Raw genomic sequence first — 20,712 nt, 5'->3', positions numbered from 1 at the left:
CCGGAGCCATCTGGGCGTGAGAGAAATGGCCACAGCCGATGCTCCCTTCTCTGTCGGGGTCTGCCTTCCCCGGGGCCGGGGGCGGCAGCCTCGGTCCCCGTCGCAGCCCCGGGAAGGCTGGGCACTGCCAGCTTTGCTCGGATCCACTCAGGCGCTAAGTCAACCCACCCAGGCGTTTGAACCCAGTCAGGTTTTCGGCGCTCTCCACCTCTCCCTGCCACCCACCCCTCCGATCCCGAGAGAGACTTGAAAGTTAGGACGCGTCCCCAGGGAGGGCCAAGCCGGGCTCCTTCCTCCTGTAGTCCTCACCCGTTGGCACCGGTACCACCGCTGCTGGAGACTTTTCACATCCTGGGCGGCGTTCAGGTACGAGTCAGAGCTACCTGCTTGCCAGATCCGTGTTTGGCCGGTCTTCTCCAAAGCGAAAGCTTGCTGTGGTCAGTGTTTCACCTGCCTGCCGGTCAGGCCCGCCCATTCCCACGCCACTTGGGCCCACCTTCGGCCCGGAGATAGGTGCTTTGGATGCCCGATGGCGTTGTCCACCCCTCCCGTCCACACTCCCCCCTCCCACTACTCCCCAAGTTTGTTGTCTTTTGGTTGGCGGAAGGAAGAGGTGACAGCCACCTTCTGTGGCAGGGTAGACTTTGCTCTGTTTTAAGTCACTGGAGGAAACCGGTTGGCTTTGCTTGGCTTTGAGAACCAGAGGGGAAGAAGGCAGTCATGCTGGGCTGGAGCCTGTCCCTCTTTGCTGAGTAGTTTTGCATGAGATAAGGAAGAGCAGAATAAGTAATTGTAGGACCCAGAGAAATCGTACTTGTAAACAGCTTTCCTTAGTGGCCCTGCTATGCAAGTGTGTGTGGATTAGACTAGACTCTAGGTAGTCCCCATTGATTGATTGATTCATTCATTCCCCACGTAACAACAGGTCCTTGCCTGGAAAAATCAAGTTGTGTATATAATATTGTCATTATGGTATAGACATTAAGAGTGTGCTTTGGAGCCAGACTTCTCAAGTTCAAATTCTGGCTGGACATCTTTCTAGTTATGAAGCTGTCTGAGCCTTGGTGTCCTCATCTGCAAAATAGGGGGGTGATACAAAATTACTATGGGGTTGAGGTTGAAAAGTTAACAAACACATGCAAAACACATAGAATCATGTCCTCCACTTAACAGTTCAATTACTTTATTTTTATTAGCATATACTAATTGCACAAAGGAGAACATTAGCTATTCCTATTTCAAGGAGCTCATGGTCTAGTTAAGAAGAGACTGGCCTGTAAACAAATAGTTGAAATGTGATCTCAAAAAGCTGGTGGCATCAGAAAGCCCAGCAGAGGAAGCCATAGCTCAGTCACTGCTAGCTCAACTTGGGTTATAGGATGTGGTACTTGTAGAAGGAGAGACTGGGTTAGATGACAATGAAAGGAAGAGAGAGTAAGAGAGAGAGAAGCATGTTTTTTATTCTAGGAACCTCAGATTGTTCAGTGTACTGGTGTGGTGCAAGGTGAAGCAATAGTTGACTAGAGAATAGCACATTAATGGATCTGGGACTTTATGCCCAGGACAATGAGAAGCTTTTCACCTTTTAAGCCAAGATGTGGCATAATTGGGTCCCTGTTTTAGATTGAGGTCCCTGGAGTCCTAGTAAAGGAAGAGGGAGGAAGGATAAATGGCTGGAGAATTTGTAGACAACTGCAGGTTTCTGAAAGGAGAGTTGGTATCCGGGTAATAGATCTCTGCTGAGAAATGACAGGTGTAACCAGTGCACATGGGCCTGGCATGTGAGCCTTTCCTTTCTCTTCTTGGGATTGCAGGTCACCTAAGCAGCCAGGGAGGTGGGGCTGCCCTCTCAGAAAGCCAGCTAGTGATAAGGAGTGTCATACTGTGCCTTTAATTTGACCTTTGGGAGAGGCAGTAAGCTGTAGAAGCTAAGAGCTTATTTGGCTTAGCTCTCAGACAGATCTGAGTTCTAATCCCAGCTGTGCTAGTCACTAGGGGCTACTTATTCTCCATACTTAGCTTTCTCGATTATAAAATGGAGGCAATAGGAGTACTTCTCTAGTAGAGCAGTTATGGGGATTCATTGAGAACTTGCTGAGTAAGTAATTAGTATTCACTGAATATAAATGGAGACTCAAACAGTAAATGCTTGAGAAGTGTTAGTTTTTATTATAGATTATTGGAAAGAAGTCATGCAAATTAGTGGAAGCAGGTCATGGGAACTAGAACATTCATTGAGCTGTTAGAATTGTCTTATAAGATCATAAGAGCAGCTAGGCACCAGTGGTTCACATCTATAATCCTGGCTACTAAGGAAGCTGAGATCTGAGGATCACTGAAATCAGCTGGAGTAGGAAAGTTCATGAGACTCTTATCTCCAGTTTACCACCAGAAAAAGTGGCACTATGGGTCAAAGTGGTAGAGTGCTAGCCGTAAGAGAGAAAGCACAGGGACAGTACACAGGCTCTGAGTTCAAGCCCTACCCCCACCCACAAAAAACAAAAACACAAGAGCCCAGAATTTCTTTTGTTTTGTTTCTGGAAAGGAAATCTATAAGGAGTTTACCCAATCTATATAGGAGCAATGCCAATAATTCAGCTAGAGTGTGTGTGTGTGTGTGTGTGTGTGTGTGTGTGTGTGTGTCTGTGTGTGTGTGTGTCTATGTGCATTACTGGGGCTTAAACTTTGGCATTGTTTCTTAGCTTTCTTTTTTTTAAATTTTTTTAATTTTTTTTTTATTTTTTGGCCAGTCCTGGTCCTTGGGCTCAGGGCCTGAGCACTGTCCCTGGCTTCTTCCCGCTCAAGGCTAGCTAGCACTCTGCCACTTGAGCCACAGCGCCACTTCTGGCCATTTTCTGTATATGTGGTGCTGGGGAATTGAACCCAGGGCCTCATGTATACGAGGCAAGCACTCTTGCCACTAGGCCTTATCCCCAGCCCGTTTCTTAGCTTTTTTGCCCAAGACTGGCACTCTAGCACTCGCCATACCTTTACTTCTGGCTTTTTGTTGGTTAATTAGAGATAAGAGCAAGTCAGATTTGTCTGCATGGTCTGGCTTCAAACCTCAGTCCTCAGGTCTCAGCCTCCTGATTAGGTAGGAGCTACTGGCACCTGGATAAAAGGACCTTTTTTTTTTTTCTCCTGGTTCTGTAGTTGATTTTTTGAACCCATTTCCATGACTTGATATTTATGCCGTTTTCTTTGACAACACCAATCTGGGAGTGTGGAAAGAGAACAGAGTTGTAGTAACAGGAATAAAACAATGGTTCTTTTTTTCTGTCACCTGTCAACAATATCATTAGAACCCAAGTGATGGTTTAAGGAGTACTGATGATGTCTCATGTTGACTTGAGGTGGTCAAAGCTTCCTGTTCTTCAACCTGGCCACATAGCTGCTCTATTCTTGGCTATCCATAACACACACTGTGTGATTCTTCAATTGCAATGTAGTCTTCCTTTGCTGTGATAGGACATTTACTCCACCCAAATACTGGTGTTCCTTTTATTCTTGTCTTCCACAGTGACTTGAAGCTTTGTAATTTGCTCCAATGTAGGCAAAGTATCCTACATCACCTGTGCTAGAGTTCATTCTAGCTCTGAGCAGATAGGATTGCATCACACTGCCAGGAAGAGAACATGTCTCTCATTTGCTTTGATTTCTTTTTTTTTTTTGCCACTCCTGGGGCTTGGACTCGGGGCTGGCTTCTTCTTCTTCTTTTTTTTTGGCCAGTTCTGGGCCTTGGACTCAGGGCCTGAGCACTGTCCCTGGCTTCTTCCCGCTCAAGGCTAGCACTCTGCCACTTGAGCCACAGCGCCGCTTCTGGCCGTTTTCTGTATATGTGGTGCTGGGGAATCGAACCTAGGGCCTCGGGTATACCGAGGCAGGCACTCTTGCCACTAGGCTATATCCCCAGCCCCCCCCCCCCCCCCCCCGGCTTCTTTTTGCTCAAGGCTAGCACTCTGCCACTTGAGCCACAGCGCCACTTCTGGCCATTTTCTATATATGTGGTGCTGAGGAATCGAACCCAGGGCTTCATGTGTACGAGTCAAGCACTCTTGCCACTAGGCCATAGTCCCAGCCCTCTGATTTCTTTTTTCATTATTTCAGTCCCCTTTCTAAAAGGACCATTAAAAAAATAGAATTAGGGCTACAGAGAAAAAGAATATCAATCTGGGTGCCAGTGGCTCACACCTGTAATCCTAGCTACTCAGGGGGCTAAGACCTCAGGATTACAGTTTGAAGTCAGCCAGGGCAGGAAAGTTGATGAGACTCTTAATCTTCAATAAACAACACAAAAAAAGCCAAAAGTGGCTCTGTAGCTTAAGTGTTAATGTGCTAGCCTTGAGCACAAAGAGGCTCAGGGACAGCGCCTAGGCCCTGAGTTCAAGCCTCATGATCGGCAAAAATAACTCTCTCTCTCTCTCTCTATCTCTTTCTCTCCATATATATATATATATATAATTTTAAAATATACACAGGAGAAAGTGTTATTTAGAGTTTCTTATGCGGAGTTGGGAATATGGCCTAGTGGCAAAAGTGCTTGCCTCATAGAGTTTCTTTTTTTTTTTTTTTGGCCAGTCCTGGGGCTTGGACTCAGGGCCTGAGCACTGTCCCTGGCTTCTTTTTGCTCAAGGCTAGCACTCTGCCACTTGAGCCACAGCGCCACTTCTGGCCATTTTCTGTATATGTGGTGCTGGGGAATCGAACCCAGGGCCTCATGTATATGAGGCAGGCACTCTTGCCACTAGGCCATATCCCCAGCCCCCTCATAGAGTTTCTTATGTTTGAGTTTCCTACCAGGGACCCTAGCCTGGTTTTGTTGTCTTCAGGAAGCATCACATAATTTATGTTTGTGGTGTCTCAATCTAGAACCCTAAGAGCACACATGAACTCCCATGTATTGCTGGCATGTGTTGGGTACTGGGATGGGAGGAAAAAGATGGAACTAAGACCCTGCCCAGGAGCTGGTTGTGGTCCAGCCAGGAGGCAGGCACCTAATCCATAGACTCTTGCACAGAGCTTGATGAGTGTCTCCCTGAAGTCTGGGCAGCATGTAGCGGGGATTGTATGAGTAGGAGTGACTCACCTAGGGATGATGAGGAGGAGGAGACTGAGGAGAACTTTGGGGAGCCCTTTGAATTTGAATTGGACCTGGAGGCATGAGTGTCTTCTGGAGGTACAGGTGGGAACAGTGTAGCACAAGTGCAGGTGTGTGTCACAGGGGTTCCAGCATAGAGAGTAAAGGGACCTGGCTGCAGGACACATTGGAGAGGTAGGCATGTATCATGCAAGATACTTAAACTTTGCATCCTGCCAGGTGCTGGTGGCTCTTGCCTATAATCCTAGCTAACCAGAAGGCTGAGCTCTAAGGATCATGGTTCAAAGCCAACCCAGGCAAGAAAGTCTATGAGACTTATCTCCAATTAAAAGAAAGCTAGTAGAGCTGTGGTTCAAGTAGTAGAACACTAGCCCTGGGCAAAAAGAGCTAAAAACTGTGCCCAGGCCTTGAGTTCAAGCCTCAGGACTGTGCTTCCCCCCTCCCCCCCCCGCAAAAAAAAAAAAAAAGCATTTTGCATCTGTTAGTGATGGATGTCTGGTGTGGAAGGAACAGTTTGACCTGCACCTTCTGCAGAGCCTTCTTTCTTGTGGGTGGAGGATGGAGTGGGGAAAGTGAGTCTGTCCAGTAATCACAGCAAAAACTGTAGTGTTTTAGATCAGGGCAGAAACAGTGAAGATGGGGCAGAAGGGCAGCAGTCAGAGACGAGGGAAATCAACTAGACTCTGGAAGTGTTTAGAAGTGATGGTCGAGGGAGGACATGTCAGGTGGCCCTGTGGTTCTTGGTTTGGATGACAGAATGACAGCACAGACATAAAGTGGCTCAGGGAGTAGATAACAGTTCATAGAATCTTCCAGCTCCATTCAGTAATTCCTGAACTCACCCACAAGGGAGAGGATAGAGTGCCAAGATTTAAGGAACCCTCTCCAGCTTTGGTACAGGTCCCCCTCTGGTTTTGCCTATATCAGCACCAGGGAGGGAAAAGAGCAGCTTCCTTTCCTCTGTCCAGTTGGAGGAGGGAAATGAACTTAAGTTCTAGAAACTAGTGCAGCCCCTCCATGTGCCCATAGCATCCCTGATATTCCCCCAAGCTATAGCCTGAATAGGGTCCTGAATAGCAGCTCCCACTCCCCGCCCCCAGGAAGATAGCTTTCCCTGGAGCTCCTACATAGAAAGAGGCTTTAAGATTGGATTTATTGCTTGATGCCAGGTCAGCAAATGTAGCCCTACTTCTCAGGAAGGAGCAGTGTCTACTGGAGGCCACCTAGCTCTCAGAGCTGAAAGAAGAAAGAAGCAGCAACCCTGGTCCCCTTCTCCCCCTGAGTTCTGAGGGATCCGAGAGCTGTCCCTCAGTCACACTGGGCTGTGGAAAGGAGTGGGCTATGGACAGTGCTTCAGACAGGCCATTTGGAATTTGAGAGATACTCCCATCGCCTGCTTTTTTGTGATGTAAAGAAAGAGTACAGGAAAATTACCTGAAACAGGAGCATTTTTCTCCTCCACCTGCTCAGGTGAGTCTGTCTAGAAGTTGGCCTTTGGCCCACAGCCCCCCCCCCCCCGCCTCCCCCAATATCTTCCCAGGTTCTGTAATCCAGAGCCAAGAATGGCAAAGTTAATGCTTGCTTTGACATACTTAACTTGTTTGACATACTTACTTTTTTAAATTTAGAGCTGGTTCTTCTGTGGCATATGCACGTTTGTCTGGGTTATTTTTGCCTGCATCTTGAATGTAACTGAACAAGCTCTCTGCTGATGCTAAACATAGGTTATTTTCTGTCTTTTTGTTCCCCAAAGCTGAATTCATATACTGCCTTAGGTATCTGTAGGATATATTCCTAGAAGACTCTTTGCTGCATTGAAGAGACTTTTCTTTCCTTTTCTTTTTGCCAGTGCTGGGGCTTGGATTCAGGGCCTGAGCACTTGTCTCTGGCTTACTTTTTGCTCAAGGCTAGCACTCTGCCACTTGAGCCGCAGTGCCACTTCTGGCTTTTTCTATATATGTGGTGCTGAGGAATTTGATCCAGGGCTTCATGTATGCGAGGCAAGCACTCTACCACTAGGCCACATTCCCATTCCTGAAGAGTCTCTTTTTAAAAAAAATCTCTGCCTGATTGCCAGTGGCTCACTCTGTAATTCTAGTTACTTGGAAGCCTGAGATGCAGAGGACTGCAATTCTAGGACAGTCCCGGCAGAAGAGTCCATGGTGCTCTTATCACAACAGAAGAAACTAGGTGTGGCATATGTGTCATCTGTCATCTCAACTATAACTGGAAGTGTGAAACAGGCAGATCATAGTCCAGGTGCATGCCCTGGACTCAAGAAGCAAGACCCTATCTCAAAAATAATCAGTGAGCCAGGCCACCAGTGGCTCACATCTGTAATCCAAGCTACTCAGGAGGCTGAGATCTGTGAAGATTGTGGTTTGAAGCCAGCCCAGACAGGAAAGCCTGTGAGACTCTTATTTCCAATTAACTACCAAAACTGCTGGAAGTGGAGCCATGGATCCAGTGGTACAAAAAGCTCAGGGATAGTGTCCAGGCCCTGAGTTCAAGCCCCAGTACTGGCACACACAAAATAATAATAATTAAGCTGGGCACTGGTGGCTCACACCTGTAATCCTAGCTGCTTAAGAGGCTGGGATCTGAAGATTGAGGTTAAAAGCCAGTCCAGGCAAGAAAGTTCATGAGACTCTTAACTCCAATTTAACCACACAAAAAAACAGGAAGTGGGGCTGTGGCTCATAGAGGTAGAATGCTATCCTTGAGTGAAAAAGCTCAGGGACAGTGCCTAGATCCTAAGTTCAAGTCCCAGGACTGATTAAGAATAATAATAATCAGAGCAAAAAAGCGTTAAGTGGCTCAGTCTTAGGGTCCCTGCCTAGCAAGCCAACACTCTGGGGGAGCTCAGAACCACCTAACAACACATATACACAACATGCACACCAAAAGAATTTCTGAATCAATCCTTCCTTCTTTCCTTCCTTCCTTCCTTCTTTCCTTTCCTTTCCTTTCCTTTCCTTTCCTTTCCTTTCCTTTCCTTTCCTTTCCTTTCCTTTCCTTCTTTCTTTCCTTCTGACGTGTTTGTGTTGGGGGACAGCACATATGCCTATACTATGGCTTGAACTCAAGGCCTCACATACTCACTTGACTTTTTTTTTTTTTCTCAAGGCAGGTGGTGCTCTACCACTTGAGCCACACCTCCTCTTCTGGCTTTTTTTCCCTAGTTAATTGGAGATAAGAATTTTGTGGGGGGCTGGGGATATGGCCTAGTGGCAAGAGAGCTTGCCTCGTATACATGAGGCCCTGGGTTCGATTCCCCAGCACCACATATACAGAAAACGACCAGAAGTGGCGCTGTGGCTCAAGTGGCAGAGTGCTAGCCTTGAGCAAAAGGAAGCCAGGGACAGTGCTCAGGCCCTGAGTCCAAGCCCAGGACTGGCAAAAAAAAAAAAAAAAAGAATTTTGTGGGCTTTTCTGCTCAGGTTGGCTTCAAACCACAATCCTCAGATCTTACCCTCCTGAATAGCTTTGTTTTATTTTCATACATGCATGTAAAACTACTTTGACCATATTCATTTCATTCACCCATGTATGTGTGTGTCAGTAAGTCTTGTGTGTTGGTGTGTATGTCTGTGTGTAGAAGAATCTTACTACTAGTTTAGTAGTAAGTTTTATGCTCCCTGCATTACCAGATTTGGACTGGGTTTCTTAGTGTGCTGTCTCTTGACTTCTGTAGGTGCTTTCTCACAAACAAAAAGGAAAGAAAATAGCAAAACAAACAAACAAACAAAAAAAAACACCTGACAGATCCCCACTGGTGTCAGGTCCTTTGCTGAGTTGTTGACTCCAAGAAAATAGGGCTCATTTCTATTTTACAAAGCAGCACAGCCAGGCTCAGAGGACTTCAGTATCTTGCCCACTGAGACTGAGCCAGTTAAGACAGGGTCTATCCCATTCCCTTCCCAGGCCTAGCCAACTCCGGCCTAGGGAATCCAAATCCACATAGATTCTTAGGCTCCTGGAATTATATGTAAAAAGGTTCACAAGGCTAACCCAGTCTCTCCTGCCTGCAGACAAGTTCCTCCCCATCTTGCCCTGTGAATAGTAGGTAAGGGCTTATAACTATGTTTCCCAGCAGTTAAGCATCTCAGCTCAAATCAGACCTGGCTTCAGAGCCCAGCTCTGTTACTGGCTGAGTGGTCTTGAACAAGTCATTCTAGCCTCAGTTTTCTGCTCTGCAAAATGAGCATAAACATTCCTGTGCCTAAGGTAGAAAGGAGGATTTAAACGTGAAATATTATTGTCTATAGCATGTTTAGCCTAGTGCCTGGCACATAGTCAGGGCCTGGGCCCAGCTCTGATGAGGTTCAGGTGATGTCTTTGCTTAGCACTCTGTGAATAGCCCCAAAGCAGCATCCTAAGACAGCTTTCTGTTCCTAGGATTCCAAGTAGCATATAGGAAATTCTCTACAGGTATGTTCATAAGCTGCCTGGGAGAGCTGAAGCTTACCAGGAGTGCTGACCTTGACCCTTTCACCCTCAGCCTTTTGGTACACTCTTGTGTTAGCACAGAGTTTTAAACATCTGGGGCACTTAGCTCACATCTGTGACCATGCCATACCCTCCCAGATTCTATTCTATTACTGCTTAACGATTGTAATGGATTCAGAGAAAATGTCTTTTTTTTTTTTTTTTTAAGCCAGTCCTGGAGTTTGGGACTCAAGGCCTGGGCGCTGTCCCTGAGCTTCTTTTGCTCAAGGGTAGCATTCTACTATTTGAGCTACAGCGCCACTTCCAGCCTTTTCTGTTTATGTAGTACTGAGGAATTGAACCCAGGGCTTCATGCATGCTAGGCAAGCAGTCTACCACTGAGCCACATTCCCAGGCCTTCCCCCTTTTTTTTTTTTTTAGCCAGTCCTGGGCCTTGGACTCAGGGCCTGAGCACCTTCCCTGGCTTCTTCCCGCTCAAGGCTAGCACTCTGCCACCTGAGCCACAGCGCCCCTTCTGGCCGTTTTCCATATATGTGGTGCTGGGGAATCGAACCGAGAGCTTCCATGTGTAGGAGGCAAGCACTCTTGCCACTAGGCCATATTCCCAGCCCGCCTTCCCCCTTCTTGAGAGGGATAATGTATCATAGATGACATCTTCCTCAGCAAGTATGGGCTTAGCTGTAAAGAATGTCTAGTGATCGATTGTCTAGATGGCACAGTTCTTTCCTGGTGGACATTTCAATTATTTCCTGTCTAGGGCATACAGGTATTCTGATTTTTGTGGTTTTGCCTTTTGCTGCTACATGTGTTCCCACTGAGACACTTTGTGTACTTTTTGGCATATATGTGGTTAGTAAGCCCCCAGTACTATGGAATTTTACGGCCTGAGAAATTTACATTTTCATTTGGGCTGTGGCTTTGTGCATGTTTTCTGCATGGCTCCAAACCTGTGCCTGAAATTCAGGCAAACATGATGAATGTGCTTGAGATCAGCCCACTTGGCCTCTCTGTGACTCGAGGTAGATGAGGTCCTCTCCTGGGCCTACCCACCTTAATGGCTGGTGGAGGACTACTCTAAGGGCAGAGTCTGCCCACCTGCCTCTGTCTTCAAACCAAGAAGCCTTTGGCCTCTCAGTAGCCTCAGCCATCAACACTTTATAAACTTCAAACAGTGAACTCTATTGTTTACAAACTTTGGAAACTTAATTTAGTTTTCAGTTAAAGAAAGGCAGCTTGTTGGCCCTAGTCCAAATTGCCTTTCAGGTTGATCATAGTGATCTTTGCTGTTGAAAACAGTTTAAAGAGAGGATTGTATGCACCTGAGCGTCCAAATTGCCTTTCCTTCAGGTTGATCATAGTGATCTTTGCTGTTGAAAACAGTTTAAAGAGAGGATTGCATGCACCTGCGCCCAGCCTGGGCTTTCCTATGTCACTTGGGAAACCTGGGCTCAGAGAATGCTTAGTGCCTACTACATGCTGGCTTCCTTCAGTGGTCAGAAGAGCAGAAGAGGAGACTGAGCAGAGAGCTGTCCAAGGCGTGCAGTAGACCAAGCAGTGCTCTCAGGCTTAACCCTCCCTTTCTTCTTTGGTCTCCTGCTGCTTTCTCCTGGTCTGATTGAGGCTATGGTAGGCGGCAAGATGAACTCCACATGGGACCCCATGTCAGGCCTTGTTCTGGGCTGAGTCATCACACAAAGCAACAACTGATGTTTTGAGCTGAGGAGCCCCTGAGTCATAAGCTCATGCCAGATCTCCTTTGCTGCAGGCTTCTCTTCCAGCCCTTGTGAGCCAGAGCAGGTTGACATGGCAGAGAAAAGCTGTCAATGACTTGCTCCAGGATCCATGTACGTAGCAGAGGGCCCTCTCTGCAAAGCCAAGTCTCCCAAGCCAGTGTGCTTGGCTACTTCCCCAAATTGCTTCTGTGAATGGGGGATACCAGACTAGCAGTCTGAGAAAGAGCTATTAAATCTGGCCCTTCCTCCTCTGACACCCACACATAGTGACAGATTATTTGTTGTCACATCAGCTGCTTCCGGAGGCAGGGAGGAAGGGTGAGCCTGGTGGCAGGGTTAGCAACATTACCCAGTATCCTGTTCTGGTGGCTCTCAGAGTGATTGCTGGTGAAGCCCTCCGCCCCCAGGAGCAGCCAACTTGCTTCAGTATCCGCAGGGGCTGGCTCTCAGGCTATTTATGAGAGTCCTGTCTAAGGCTTTTCTTCCAAAATTGCCTTAGACACATTCTCTTGGTCAGGGATCTTTATCTTCCAGGCTTTTTTTTTTTTTTTTGCCAGTCCCGGGCCTTGGACTCAGGGCCTGAGCACTGTTCCTGGCTTCTTTTTGCTCAAGGCTAACACTCTGCCACTTGAGCCACAGTGCCACTTCTGGCCATTTTCTGTATATGTGGTGCTGGGGAATCAAACCCAGGGCTTCATGTATAGGAGGCAAGCACTCTTGCCACTAGGCCATATTTCCCAGCACTCTTCCAGGTTTTCAATGGAGACTTTCTCAGGACAATGCGGTGAAGAGGGATATAAGGGATTACACAGTTTCCTTGTGTGGGGATAATCTGTAAGTAAGCTTTGCCTCCATAGCTAGATCCCCCGACTGCAGGGGCAATGAGGGCTCCCTGGTCCTCTGAGGAAAGGCAGCCACAAAGGATGATCAGATGTGGATACACTGGGGCGGGGGTGGGAGGTTGCAGGCATTCTCTGAGCTCCCCTCCTACTTCCACTGGCTGAGTCATTTCCTCTCTGGCTGCTGCAGGTATTCTCCCACAGGCCCCTGAGCAGTGCTGCTTCACTGGGTGGGGCTTACTCTGTGTGCTGAGAGGACTCTGGTAAAAGCAGGCTGCTTACTAGTTACCCCGCCCCCGGGCAACAGAACAGAACATTTAGGGAATGATGAGATGTTAGGTATTTCTGATATATCCTGCACTTAAAAAATGAACAAAACCATCACTCTGGGAACAGATGACTGCACAGGCATGAGTCTTTGTCATCAGGAGCCCTGGATGAAGTCAAAGGATTACTAATCCTCCTCTTCATCCGCCTGCCTCCCCACCCCCTAGCATCCATCCTGAGCACAAGGAAAATCGCTCTTCATTCAGCCTTATTCAACGTCATTGAAAAAGCCCTGAAACTGGCCTCACTGTAGCCAGCCTAGCAGGAGTGGAAGAGAACAGGGAACCCCTGCTCTCCAGGCTTTGGTTTCTTAGCAACACAATGAGATGAAAGGACAGTTGTGCAGATTAAAGAGAGAATCTAGGAAACCCCAAGAATGGTCTCTAGCAAGTAGGAGGTACATACCCATCAAATGAAACCTAAAAAGGAATGTGCTTGGGGAGAGTCACCACTGTGGAGATCATGGCACATGCCAGGGGACATTCACCTTTTGTCTGCCGACTTCAAGACATCAAGCCACAGGATCACATCTGATCCTTCAACCCTTCCCTGAAGGAGGGAGTGTTACCATCCTTGTCTTATAGATGATGAAATCAGGGCCATGAAGGGTAGATGTCTAGGGTCACAAAGCAAGTGAGTGGCAGAAGCTAAAACTTAAATCCAGGTTTACATCGTTGCATGTTGGTCTTGCTCTCCCAACTGTCACTGAGTAATGGTCCATGGTTTGAAACCCTTGGTTTTGTGGGCTACACATTTTTCTTGGTTTTCCGAGGTGACTGTGGATGGAGAATAGGTAAGTTAGTGGCCCTACATGTGAATAGTGAGTTATTGTGGAGGTAGCTTCTAGAGTGGAAAGGTGCTTGCTGCTGGCAGGTGGAGAGGAAATCATGGTAACCATTCCTCTAACTCAGCTCTTTTCTCCAGAGGTCTCACTTCCTGCTCACTTGCAGTTCTCTGGCTTGGCAGCTCCCAAGTCCCAGGAAGATGATTGATTGTAGAAAGTCTAGAGGGTGCTGCCCTTTCTGTGTTCAGTGTTCCTAAGTAACCATGAAGACCTCACGTGGAACCAGGATGGTTAAGGAAGCACTGTGAACATATAGATTCAGCACTGGAAAACCTGTGTTCACATCCTTGTAACAGCTACTTAGGTATTTAAGCAGGCTTCTGTATCTCTGAATCTCATTAGCTTTTTTTTCTAGCAAGTGTTGTTTTTATGTATGTGTTGGGGAGAGGTATAGTTATGTATGTAAAGCACGTGCTTTATAAAGCCATGTACAAAAATTGTGATAGTTAACTTGAGAATGTGGGCTTCCCACGTGGATTCTGTCTGAAATTCCCATCCAGAGAGGCATGCAGGGAGCCACCCAGGAATCTGGCAGTCGACTTTTAAGAGAGTGATCTATACAGGTTCTCTTAGTTGTCTCACACATTCAGATTCACCTTGCTTACTTCAAGTCTCATCCTATCATTCTAGGAGTCAGCTAAATGCAGAGTGGGATCTGTATTCCAGAGAAGTGAAAAGTGAGGCCGGTGGGAATTTTTCTGCCAGCAGAAAGACCTTCCTACCACAGAGCTACAGTGGCCTGGAGGAACTGCTGGTGTGAAAAGTAGGCTAGGCTGTCACCTGCATCAAGAAGGCGGATCTTTGTGCTGGGTGCATCAAGGGTTGGTCTGTCCTTTCCACAGAGAGGGTTTCTGCCAAGGCACCACATGCTGTGAATGGGTTTGGTTCCTCAGACTGTCCAGCAACGATCATTGACTAAGCACAGCCCTAAGCCCTCAGCTACCTTAGATGTGGTCCTGCTCCATACTTTTCTAATACAGGACTTTGGAGTTTTGAGACAAGATCTCACTGGTATAGGCTGGCCTCAGACTTTCTAGGTAGAGCAGGCTCATCTTGGATTTGTGATCCTCCTTTCTCAGTCTCCTAAGTATTGAGGTCGCAGACATAGTTTGCTGCACCTAGCTTGACATAGGATTTTTCCTGACCAAATCACTTAACATCAGGATAGCCCCTGCTTGCAGCTATGACAGACTATGTTTTGTCTTGAGCTAGAACCTACTCTGACCAGCTGGGCTTCCTACTGGCACCATAACTCCCCATGGCCTCCAGTTAGGCAGAATTTGTCTGCAAACCATGTTTTGTGCCTCTTTTTTTTTTTTTTTTGGCCAGTCCTGGGCCTTGGACTCAGGGCCTGAGCACTGTCCCTGGCTTCTTCCGGCTCAAGGCTAGCACTCTGCCACTTGAGCCACAGCGCCGCTTCTGGCCGTTTTCTGTATATGTGGTGCTGGGGAATCGAACCTAGGGCCTCGTGTATCCGAGGCAGGCACTCTTGCCACTAGGCTATATCCCCAGCCCGTTTTGTGCCTCTTTGTCCATAACTTTCTCTTCCTTACCCAACATCTAGAAGCCTTCTAGATGATTAACGGTCCCAAACCGTGGGTGGGTGCAGGCTAGTGGAGATGAATTGCACTTGCTCTCACAGGCCACATCCTGGGAAGGGAGATTCAGACAGATAAACCAATGGTCACAACCCAGTGGGAAGGGAGAAAAGTATGCTTGGATGCTCTAGAAGCTAGAGGAGGAACAGCTAGCTCTGTCAAGTCGTCTTCCTTGAAGACCTGTCACTCACAGTGACACTTGGGTGAAGATTGAGAGAAACACCAGCCAGCAAAACTCAGAGCAAGGCAAGGAAGGAGCATTTATGGCACAATCAAGGTCTCATGAATCATTTGGTGTGGCTACACTTAGTGTTCATATGAGGACACAGAGGTGGCCAAGATAGCCTGGCTTTGGCAGGCTCACCAAGGAGCTTGGGTTTCTTCTTGAAAACTAGGAGCCTTAGAGGACCTCCATGGCAGACAGAAATGCTTCAGTTGGCTGGTATCTGTCAAGACCATTTATTACCCAGGTAGCAGCCTAGAGTATAGTAGTGCCCCAGTGCCCTTCTCCTGATGCAGAAAAACCCTTTGAGGTTGCACTGCAGAAGGGCGCCACCAGGTGGCAGACCCAAAGACTGCATGGAGGCCTCTTTCCCCATTCCTTGGCTGTTTAGTTTAAGACTAAACTCTTGTCATGACTATGCCTGAGGAGTATTCAGTCAGGTTCTGCCACCTTGCACCCAAAGGCAAGCACTTTGTTTGCTTCATTTGTTTGTGTTTTGTGCTTGTGTTTAGTCCTTGAGCTCAGGGCCTGGGTGTTATCCCTGAGCTTTCGTGCTCAAGGCTAGTGCTCTACCACATTGAGCCACAGCTCCATTTTCAGCTTTTTGGTGGTTAATTGGAAATAGGATTCTCACAGACTTTTCTGCCTTGGTTGGCTTTGAACCACAATCCTCAGATCTCAGTCCCCTGAATAATGAGGATTACAGGTGTAAGCCACTGACACCTGACTAGCACAAGCACTTTTGAACCTATGAATCAAGTCTTGGGTGTTATTCTGGCAATTGGACTTTCCCCTCTGCCTTTAAGGACCTGAGAGTAAATGATAGGCATCATAACCTTTCACCTCTAAATTTGATTTGAACATATATCACCTAGGAACAAGAACATTCAAACTTTTTTTTCTCTAGGATATTCCTTGCGTTTACTTGGCATGTGTCCTCAGACTGCCTCAATCTAGAACAGTCCTTCAGCTCTTCTTTAACTCTCTTTGATGTTTTTAAAGTATATGGGCTCATTTTGTTTAAAGGATCTAAAGTCATATAATCAAGTTCCGTTTGTATATTGTTCCCAGGGCCGGGGTGGGGGGCGTGGAATGGAGAATGGGGGGCATGTATCTTTGTTAAGAGCACCACACCAGGACGTGCAGGATGTGATATTAACTCTCATCACATGGTTCAGGTTGCAGCTTGCTTTTTTTTTTTTTTTAATTGGCCAGTCCTGGGGGCTTGAACTCAGGTCCTGAGCACTGTCTCTGGCTTCTTTTTGCTCAAGGCTAGCACTCCACCACTTGAGCCAAAGCGCCACTTCTGGCTTTTCTATATATGTGGTGCTGAGGAATTGAACCCAGGGTTTCATGTATACGAGGCAAGCGCACTACCACTGGGCCATATTCCCAGCCCTGCTTTTTTTTTTTCAGTAGAGGTATACATCACAGATGTTTTAACTGTGCTGTTCAATAGTTTTAGCAAATGCACAGACCCAGAATTTATATCCTTCTGTAGCAAAAATTTTACAGTACACGTGCTTTGCCCTCTTCCCCCAATCCTGTTCCAAGATGTCATGAACCAGAGGTACCACGTCTGAATTCCAGATTCTTCCATAAACTCCACATTTTACCCCAACAGTGGAGCTACTCAGGATGGACTCACCATCATCCTGCACTGCCTCTTATGGTGCCCAAGTAGAGAGTAACCAGCTGGTATGCCAGCTTTGGCTTACACAGTTAGAGGGCCTCTGCTCCCTCTACTCTGCAGAGAAAGTATGCCTGCTGATCCACACACCGATATACTCAGTCAGCCCTCTGCATGGGCAGTGCTCTGCCCAGCACTCCTCCAGCTCCTCAGCAGCTCAGCTTGCATGCACTCGCTCTTCCCTCACTGGATGGAGCGTGGCTGTTAAGCTAGCCATTAGGCCACTCGGGTTTGTCTCACTCAGGCAGCAGACAGCCAGGTCCAAGGCCCTCGAGCCTTCAGTATAGTTACCCTTCTGCTCTCACCAGCTCCCCCACCTCATACCTCCTGGAACTAGAGAAAGTCAAAGCTACTGAATTTAAGGTAACAATAGCATAGCTTATCAAATGCTTTTACTAAACAGGTTCTCTGCTAAACCTTTTGTGTGAGTTAGCTCACTTAATCTTTACAACAACCTCAAAAGTAGGAAGTAGGTTATTCTCTGTAAATATAAAGACCTTACCCAAGAGCTTGTCACTGCCAGGTGATGGTGCCTCAGTGGGCTGTGAATCCAGGCTTAGCTTAATCTAAAACCCTTGTCTCCTAACCAGAAAGGATTATATAGCCACAAGGGTGCTTCTTGAAGCCTCAGGGCGACCGGACCAGTCATGAGACATGGAGCCTCAGACCATTTCATTCTGAATGGCACATGGAGGTGTCCTCTCTGTTGTGGGGTGAAAGAGACTGAGACATGGTTGTAACCATGGTACTCTCAGTGCCTTGAAGCAGAGACTTGTTCCTCACTCAGAGGACCTGGAGTAGGTCTGGACACCCAGACCCCTCACCAGTACATGGAAAATAAGATTGAGGCCAGGGATGGATGGGAGTTCTGTGCTCGCTCCCAGGTGCTAAGGATAGCTAGAGGTGGGGAGTCTCTGCCTTCAGTAGCTGATGCCAGAAGGCAGAAAGAAAAATGAAGGGCCATAGAACTCAATTTGCTATTTATTTATTTACCGTGTGGGTATTGTGGCTTGAACTCAGGGCTTTGTACTCCCACTTGGCTTTCGTATACATGGCATTCTACCACTTGAGCCATACCTCCAGTCTAGCATTTTCCTTGCTGTTTTGGAGACAGAATCTTGTGTACTTTTCTGCCTGGGCTAGCTTCAAACCACGGTCCTTTAACTATTTTTTTATTTTTTATTATTTTATTTTATTTTATTTTTTTGGCCAGTTGTGGGGCTTGAACTCAGGGCTTGAGCACTGTCCCTGGCTTCTTTTTGCTCAAGGCTAGTACTCTGCCACTTGAGCCACAGCGCCACTTCTGGCCGTTTTCTATATATGTGGTGTTGAGGAATTGAACACAGGGCTTCATGTATAGGAGGCAAACACTCTTGCCACTAGGCCATATCCCCAGCCCCTCAAACAACTTATTGATTCTTAACAAATTTCATTTTTTATTGTTATTTTAAGGGTGGTGTAAAGAAGGATTACCATTTCACAAGTCAGGTCATGAATACACTTCTTTTTGGACAATGTCACCCCTCCCTTACAGATTTTTTTCTTGACATTCAGGAATGTGGAAGTTGGGAGTACAATGCTGGCAGGGACAAGTTGAACAGTGACGCTGTTGCCTCAGCCTGAACCTGCAGAGCAGACATAGCCCTTTGGCTCCTAGTGGTCATTGGCAACCACTGACAAAACATGGCTCCCAGCTGCTGTCTACACACATGCACACAAACACAGGCTGACCCAGCAAGTACTTCACAGGACCAGGACCACAGTTTCTTCCCCTGCCTTGGGAGATGGGGGATGCAAAGGACTGTCCCTGTACTTTTATTTTTTGCTAATCTTGCAGTTGAACTCAGGGCCTGGGCACTGAGCTTCTTTTGCTCAAGGCTAGCACTCTACCACCACAGCAGCATTTCCAGCTTTTTCTGTTTTTGTCGTACTTTGGAATCGAACCTAGGGCTTCATGCATGCTAAGCAAACATTCTACACTAAGCCACATTCCCAGCCTATCCCTGTACTTTTTGTTACCCATCTCTCCAGAAACTCAAAGGTTGCTGCAAGAAGCAGGATGATTGAGAGTTCAAGGCCTGGGCTACATAGGGAGTCCTTGCCTTAAAACAAAACAAAACTAAAAAAAGGCTGAAGTTGAATGCAAAGCCTCTGTCCAGCTACAGCCCTTGCCATAGCCTCTTTCTTGTGCTGGCTCTGTGGGCTCAGGATCCTGGGTTCTGGTTGCGAGTAGCAGGACCCCTCCACACCTTGCCAGGCTTCGCTTGGCTTGTACTTGGTAGACAGACTGAGCTGTTCCTTAGCTCAATATTGCCTGTTCTTGCAGCCTTCCTCTTTCTGGAGATATGTCCACAAAGCTGAACCTTGCCTTGCCATTAGTGTCCAACCTGACTCTATCTACCCAACTCTCCTGTACTATGTCTCGGTGGATTCCAGGCATCTTGAGCCTTAGAACCCTGTGCTTCTCCTGGCAGAGGTGACTTGAAGCCCCAAATTGACAGTGTAGGTTCAGATACCCCTGTCCAGACTTGCTAGGGTAACTGTCCCAGAGCTGAGGCCCTCTCATGTTGAGGCCCATGACTCTCCTCAGGCTAGGCAAAGCCCACAGAATCTCCTACTTTCAGAATTGCCAGCACAGCTGCAGCCTTCATGTGCAGCTGTCGGGCTACAATCTTTCTCAGTGCCTCCTTCCTAGACACCCCACCCCCATTGTTGCTTCACCGAACTTCCTGTTGAGATTCTAAGGGAACTATGCTGACTTGTGAGGAGAGAACACAGAACTGTTCATCATTTCGAGGCGCTAAGCTTGAATTCCTGGGAAGGTGAGCATTTGGCTCAGGAAACACCAGGCAATATAGCCGTACCTGAGCCAGGCTGGGTGAAGACCCTTTCACCCAGCCTAAGGAGGAATCTGGGCCCCACGTCCTCCTGAGGCCAGAGGAACCACAGCTGCATCATCGTAGGTTTCTCTGTGAAGCCAGGACCCTCTCCTGTGAGAGCATTTGTGGACTACTTGCAGATATGTCTCCGAAGGGGGACACAGGACAGTTGTGGTCAGGGCCGGGAGGTCTGAACCTTGGAGCTTCACTCTCTCTCCTCATTGAGCCCTGCCACCACACCTTCCAGGCAGCCAGGCCTCTTCCCCACTGCTTTCTTTGCTGCAGTCAACTCTGGGTAGCATGAGCGGATGTTCAAGAAGCGAGATAGACTAGCTTGCTCTTCCCTGCCAGCGTCCTTTTCTCTCCCTGGCCATCTGTTCCCATCCTTCTGTCTGCCTACGTCTTGGAGCAGTTCCCACACCATGCGCTTGAGTCAAATCCTGAGTGGGGTAGGTAGGGTCAGGCTGAGCCCACTCATTGTCTGGGCTGCAGCTGCTCCCTGCAAACTGTCGTCTAGACTGTGTGTAGGCACATAGGCAGTGTATACACAGATGTGACGTACCTCCAAGTGCTCTCTAGGGAATAGGAGACAAAGAGGAGGCCCAGGCCCCAGGGAAAATGGAAAGCAAGGTCAGAAGTCCCCACTGGGCCGCATGCAGCTCTGGGCTCCCAGCCCTGATAAGAACCATCACAAGTTGTGCACCTAGCTACTCAAAAGGCTGAGATCTGAAAATCAAAATTCAAAACCAGCCCAGGCAGAGCAGGGAAGTCCATGAGACTCTAAAAAAGCTGGAAGTAGACCTGTGGCTCAAATGCTCAAAGGGTAGAGTGCTAGCTTTGAGCTCAGGGATAGCACTCAAACCCTGAGTTCAAGCCCCAGTACCAGCATACACACACACACACACACACACACACAAAAATCATCACCAACTGGAATGATGACATCTATTCGTTCTATTCATAGAATATCTGCTAGGCCAGGAACAAAAATGCAGTGGCTCATATATCTATATATGCATGTACATAGTAAGG

The 20,712-nt window shown here is 47.5% G+C and overlaps 2 protein-coding genes across 3 annotated transcripts in view; both read left to right on the top strand.

Annotated features, from left to right (window-relative positions):
• Oscp1 (organic solute carrier partner 1) overlaps positions 1–2,280 on the top strand; it is a 50,573-nt gene extending 48,293 nt beyond the window's left edge. For both annotated transcript variants that reach the window (XM_048350913.1, XM_048350914.1), the window contains one exon: positions 2,266–2,280. The gene's annotated coding sequence lies outside the window, so the exon portion shown is untranslated. The remainder of the gene's footprint in view (positions 1–2,265) is intronic.
• Stk40 (serine/threonine kinase 40) overlaps positions 1–20,712 on the top strand; it is a 42,318-nt gene that overhangs the window by 282 nt on the left and 21,324 nt on the right. The window lies entirely within an intron of this gene.

The sequence above is a fragment of the Perognathus longimembris genome, chromosome 7, assembly GCF_023159225.1.
Source record: "Perognathus longimembris pacificus isolate PPM17 chromosome 7, ASM2315922v1, whole genome shotgun sequence".
NCBI classification, from domain to species: Eukaryota; Metazoa; Chordata; class Mammalia; order Rodentia; family Heteromyidae; genus Perognathus; species Perognathus longimembris.
The sequence above is the reverse complement of the archived record's forward strand: the minus strand, read 5'-3'. Positions and strand labels throughout refer to the sequence as shown.